This window comes from Hirundo rustica, chromosome 5 (genome assembly GCF_015227805.2).
Source record: "Hirundo rustica isolate bHirRus1 chromosome 5, bHirRus1.pri.v3, whole genome shotgun sequence".
NCBI classification, from domain to species: domain Eukaryota; kingdom Metazoa; phylum Chordata; class Aves; order Passeriformes; family Hirundinidae; genus Hirundo; species Hirundo rustica.
Genome location: NC_053454.1, coordinates 30,956,384 through 30,963,039, shown reverse-complemented (window position 1 = coordinate 30,963,039; position 6,656 = coordinate 30,956,384). Strand labels below are relative to the sequence as shown.

Sequence of the window (6,656 nt, the reverse complement as noted above, 5' to 3'; positions counted from 1 at the left end):
GCATCTGTCTTTATAAGTTACAGTCTTATCTGGGATTGACAAAGGGCAGGTAATGGCTCGCTGCCAGTAAACCCACTCCACTGAGGAGGGGAATGGGGCAGGTAGAACAAATCTCTCAGATTCTCCCATCCTTCTCCAGATTGCTACCACGGGCAACAATTTTTTTGTGCCACCCAAACAGCTAGAATCATTAGGACAGGGGTCAAAGGGTCCAGCCAGGTCCCAAAACTATGCTGCATCCCCTTAGCATTGTTTGGCAATATATTGTTCTAACTAGAGGAGAGTTTTAGCAGCCCTGCTCCCAGGTTGCTGCTTTTTAAGCATTCTGTTACCATCTTATAAGGAGTTTGTGTAATCTATCTCAAGAAGGAAAGTGCATACGTACATAAAGGATTCTGTTTGACTGAATGAGGATTTCCTACATCAGATGAAATACTGCTATGCCCATGTGGAAACGCATCAGATCTCTCTGGGAATCTTTATTGACTGGTCTTTTTGCTATTTTGTCTGGTCACCAAGGGACTGGTAATTCGTAATACCTTTCTCCCCTCCTTATGCCTGTCACTTCTCTCTTTGCCTTCTCTGTTCACTTCCCTGTGCTCAGATTTCCTTCTACTCAGGTTATTTTCTCTTCAGTAAATCTCAGTTCTTACAACTGGCTTCATGTCTGCATTCTTTACAAACCAGGTTGAAATTAATAGTGCGATGGCTGGTCTACTTGTATGTCATACTTTCTTTTTTCATGTTGATCTGATCAGTCTGATGAAAACTACTGATAACAGGGACTGTCTGTGATGATGTTTTTACACTTTGGTGAGCACTACTTTTCAGTTGGTCCCTGGAAATATATATTACATTTATTATAGTATCTAATAGTGTGTCCCCTAATTAATATAATTAATAATTATGACCTTAGTGGAATATTAAAGTTGAATAAAAAATCCAAAGTGTGAAAAAGCAAAAAAAAGACATAAGGCTGTAATACTTTAAAATAATAAGCCAATAAAGAACTATCAGGAATATATTCAAATGCAAGATTTTTCATGAAGAAAGATATTCTAAGGCAGTTACAGCAAATTATGTGTTTGTCAAAATACATATTTTAATAAAATGTATGTATATGAAATATTGCATAGAAACCAAGCCTTTTCAAAATGCTGTTTTATGAAGGAAAGCAACTAAAGAGTAGTCAAATTCCACTGAAACTAATATGTACCTATTATTAAGGATGCTTCAGAAAAATAAAAATCCATTTGAATGTCATTGTTACCAAATATGTATCCTGCATACAAGCTTTCCTGAATGCCATGGAGAGCTATGTTGTTTACAAAGCACCACAGCAAGTGCGCAATGTAATGCACATTGTAATGGCTTAATGTCTTCACCCATTGAATTCGCACATGAAGTAGAGAAATCACTTTTTCTGTGTACCTTTCAGGTATAAAATGAAAGATTTTGTAACCTGTTAAGGACTTTTGAGGTGACTGAGTTTGAGCAGTGATGTGAATCTCAGTTTCCTAACTTACTGATGCATACCCTGTCAGTTTATATGCTCTACAAATCAACCCATCAGGTACTCTGCAGGCCAAATTACCATTTTCAATCTTTTGTAGCCAAAGCAAACATTTTTTTAATGAATGATGCATGTTTGTCTTTCATAAGATGCAGAAGCTTTCTGAGAGTAGTTCACTCATGAAGGACCTGAGATGTCCGTGCAGGTACTCAGGACCATTGGTTTTTCCTCAACCGAGGACAGTTTGGCACAGGGGGTGAGGTGCCTGCAACATAAAACATGCAGAGAATAAGATTAGACTGAATTGTAAACTTCAGCTTGTATTGTGGTTTCTCTTTTTGTCTCTTTGGTAATTAATTTAGCTTGTGAAACCCAGTGGGGAAGTAAATCTGTGTGTGTGGTGAAACACAACAAATTCCTGAGACTGACAGTATGATCTGATAGGAGGCAGGACAGCCCCTTGACAGCTAGGAGGTTGAAGTCTTCCTTACTGAACAGCCATTCTTCTGCAGAGGAATATTCTGTATTTCCTACCCATGAGGCCACTGCTTTGAATGCCTGCTTTTGAGAAGAACTAGGCTGGACACAGGGAGTGTGGAAACTGGTTGTCTAAACATTTGTCTGGAAAAAAAAAAATGACCTGCTAGCTCCAGGTGACAAAGAAAAATTCTCTGAATTTTGAGACAGGCCGTAAATAAATGATTGATTATTTGATTATTTAGGATTTATATATTATATGCAAATGTTTATCAAAACTCTGGGAAATCTTAGGAACAAGTAAGATTTATAAGGTACATGTCAAGGATTATCAAAAAGAACACTGCTTTCTTTCAAAGTGGCTCAATCTTAGTGTAGCAGAGGTGATGCTGATGGGAGAAGTGGTGTTGTCTGATAGCCAATTAAGGTAACTCTTAAAAGAGATATGGGAAGAGGAAGGGGAAATAGAGGGAAGGTGAAAATTTGAGCAGACACAGAAAAATTTGAGCACAGAAAATGTGTTTTTCAAATAAAAAATAAAAGAAAGAGGAAGAATGGATTAAGAGCAGAAATGAAAAGGATGAAATAGAAGGAGAAAAAGCCTGTGAGTCTAGAACACTATTTTACAGTAAACTAGGATTATATAATAATCTGTTTCAAACTGTCATTAATTTTGATAGAATATTAGGGTATTTGTGATCCAGGTTTCAAAGAACTGACTGGTAACATATGTCTTTTATGAGTCTGCAGCACTCAACAGCAGCATGTTATGTGCTATGGAGGTTTATACACATTTCTAGGATCGTGATCACTTCTCGTGTCAGAGATTCTGATTCAGCTATGCTAAGTATGATTCAGCTGTGCTATATATAAAACTTAAGAATAAAACTACTAGCAGAAAAAATGTGGTATGAGAAAAAACTCTAGTGTCATAAAAATTGGACTATGAAATTTTATCACAGAGAGAGAAATTTTTGTCCATCTTGTCTGTTCTTAAGCTTAGCAAGATTCTTCTATTCCTGAAGAGTCTTGAGCTCTTTAATGACATAGCCTTCAAAAGGAATACAAGTGAAAATTTCTTTTTCTTAAAGTAATATTTTACACCCATGGTGTCCCTATGAATCATCTTATAAATAAATGCAAACACTACACTTTTATCTCATTGGCTGTGATTTTGAATACAGAATATCAAAGCAACCAAGACATTGGGGAAAAAAAAAAGACTATTGGAGGAGGCCAGCAGTTTACATGCGGTGTTAGCACAGCTTTCCAAGTAGATGTGCAGCAGATGCAAGAACTAAGACAAGCGTGACCAGCACTGGAGTCAGAACTGGAAACAGTGCAGAGAGGAAGGTCAAAGCATAGGCAGAAAAGAGGGGTATGGAAAGAAGAGGAACCCCTGGGTGATTTGCGGTAGGTCACACTGTACAGCTGATGGCTGTGCAGCCTTAGGGATGTAATGTACCCCAGAACTTCCACAGTAGGACCTGGGATAACCAAACCTAGGAGCTGTGCCTGTGAACAGTTTCCGTTGAGTTGCGATAAATCATCACAATGTGAAGTGCTACAGGTCACCACCAGTTTATTTAATCAGAAATTTGTAATAGGTTCCTCCAGGTAGGCAGTAAAAGACAACCAAATGGAAAATTAGCATCAGTTTTTCTTTCCATGTTGTTGCATGAGGATCATGCATAGCTACGTAAACTAATGAGAACTGCACCTAATGTCTATTTAGATCTTGTATCTTTTTGCAGAAAACTGTTCTGCATTAAAGTTACTTGTCAACTATTGACCTATGAGTTATGTTTTAGGCCTTGTTATTTTCCTGATATAAGTGATGATTCAGTTTAAGTTTTATGAATAGGAACCTAAAGAGAGAAGCAGATATCCCAAATCTTGAATCCAAAGACTGTTCTATAAATTTTTAACAAAAAAACCCTCACCTTTTGATAAACCTGCAGTATGATTTTAGTTTTAGGAAAAAACAAACAAACAAACAAACAAAAACTATTAAAAAAATCAAACCAAACAAAAACAACAACAACAAAAAGGATCAAGATTTGTGAAAAAAAAAAAAATCAGTTGTATATAACTTAAAATGAAATTAAAAGAAGAAAGTATTCATAAAGTAACTCATAAAGTAACTTGCTACCTGATATACCTGGTATGTAATGTATGCAATTCTTTCATTACTGCTACAGCTATACATTTCTTTGCCAGAAGGCAGAAGATTTTTCTAAGGAAACATGTTAAGGCACTGAATCTTTGCTTTAAATGGACCTTTTGAGGTCTTAAGAAGCAGTTTCACATTAGCTGTGGTATTATCCTAGCTGTGAAATGCAGTAATAGAGCCATTTTAATTGGCCTTTGAGAATGGGAGTTTTCAAATGGTAATCTACAAGAAGACTTAAAATCCTAAAAAAACCGAGGGCTGCTCTTTTAATTATAATGACGTCTTTCTTGAAGAATTGATACAATCTAAGTGTTTGTCTAGTTCATGTGATTAAGCAATCAGAAAATTGTCCCTCTTACCGTTCGCATTTTGTGTGGGAGTAATGAGCATTTTAAGAGCCACTAAAAGTGTCTGCATAGAAAAAAGCAAGAGGAAAATAAAATCTCTTTTCATTGCTAATATCTATAACCCCTTTCTATGATGTCAAGAACTTCAACAATGATAGACAACGAACAGAAATATTTCTCTGTAATTGCTTCTACTTCCAACATGAACTATGTTCTACACATATGAATGAGTTCTACCTGCTGTAAAAACAGGCAAGGATTTTTAGAGGTCCAGACAAGATTAACTACAAGGAGTGCAACTTCTCAATGCAACTGTAGAAATATAAGAAATATTTCATAAATATGTGAAAAAAACACAGTTTAGAATAATAATAATAATAATAATAATAATAATAATAATAATAACAACTCCTTAGACAATACAATATTACTGCGCTGCAATAATCTAATTATCCAAAACTAATAAAAGTTGTTTTGTCAGAATGAATAAATATTGAACAAAATATTGTATATTTTTCAGAGCTGGGAAAACTCACAGCCTCATATTGCAGCTGACAGAAATGAAAACAGAGGAAAAAGCAGCTCTCAGTGAAGATCCAACACAGTGCGGTTTTCACCACACTGACAGCTTTAGTGCCTATAAAGAGATAAAAGAACAGCCTTTTTTAGTGCAAGAAATGAAAACTATTCCACCAGTAAATAAATGGGGGATTTTAGAAATTAAATGTCAATTTTATTTAATTCAAATAGCTATTAGAAGATATCATCTGTATGTATACAAAGCACAATCATCCCTCAATTAAAATCTCTTGAGAGATATTATTAGGTAGAATTGAGTTCAAAAAGGCTTCTCTTAAATACAAAACAGGTTGATAATATATACAAAAATCCCTCTACAAACACAAGTGTAGCGCATATCAAACAAGATGCGAGTGTTCTCAAAAACATTGCTGTCTGTACATAGTACATAGCAAACATAACACAACAAGGAAACGCCTTTGTTTTGGTTTGGTTTTTTCCCCAAAATTCTGTGATTTTTTGTACTTAGGTTTTGAATATTGTTGGTATTCTTTTTAGCATTTCAAGTGCTAAACCTGAACCCAAGCTCATACCTCTTTTTAAGTTATAAAAATGATCTTACTTGTTTTAGTTGCATGTTATTCATTTTGTGTGGAAGTTGGCAATGTTAAAGTTATTGATTTAAATCGCAGCATTCAAAGGCAGTGCAATTTGGAAACACTTCCAGTAGCTAAGCTAGGACTTGAAAATAATTTTGCAAGCTATAATGAAAATTCTAGTTTCTCTCACTTCCTATAATGTTTTCACATTCTGCATTCTTAATGCAGGCTGAAAATCGTTACGCAGTTCTTATAACACAATCACTATCTTGCCAGGAAGTATAGTACCATCATTTTATAGCAGAGCTTTTATAGTGTACTATAATCACTTTTTTTTTCAAGCATGGTTTTACAAACACTCCCACCTGCATATTAGGCCAAGGTATAACCCCAACAGAAACTTTCCAAATGAAAGCAGAATGCATGGCTGGCTGGGCAACAGATGTAAGTACCTGTCTCATGCAATCAGAAAAAACCAGCAAACACTTGCATCCTAGGAGGTGCTGGGGCACCTCATTTTCTGCTTTGTTTTACTTAAAGAAGATGAAATCTTAGAAGTCTGATTTAGGGTAGTGCTTACTTCTATTTGGTACAAGAAAAAAGAGCAACTTAGGTCCAAATCTAATTCAGGTGTGCTCACAGCTGAAGCTCTTTACAGACCACAAATTTCTTAAATAGTAAGCCCTTGCAGAAGCAGATAGACCCATTAACACTCAAAAAATGTGTAATTTATATTGTCTGGCAAATTGCACAAAGCCTGAAATGAGCACTTTTTCCTCTTTCTACACATCCATTTTTCACTGCTATTTGCCCAGGCTAAGTATTTTAAAACTAATGCACCAGACTGGCTGACTCTCATCTTGCAAAGTTGCTCAAGTTCAGTGATTCAAAAGAAATATCTGTGGGCATGATTTTGCTGTAGAATCAACCAGGAGGCTCAACACATTGGTTAGCCCCCGAGGAAGAAAGCAAGTACCAGAAGCTACTCTTGAGTTACCCTCTCCTGATGTGTGTAAGCCTGGTCCTGT

At 35.9% G+C, this 6,656-nt stretch overlaps 1 long non-coding RNA gene across 1 annotated transcript; it reads right to left on the bottom strand.

Annotated features, from left to right (window-relative positions):
* Nucleotides 1-1,490: 1,490 nt before the first annotated feature.
* On the bottom strand, nucleotides 1,491-6,151 carry LOC120753482 (uncharacterized). The gene is made up of 3 exons (XR_005701109.1): nucleotides 6,081-6,151; nucleotides 5,047-5,147; nucleotides 1,491-1,778 (listed from the first exon to the last, which is right to left on the bottom strand). It is a non-coding gene; the product is annotated as an uncharacterized LOC120753482 (long non-coding RNA).
* Nucleotides 6,152-6,656: the final 505 nt, after the last annotated feature.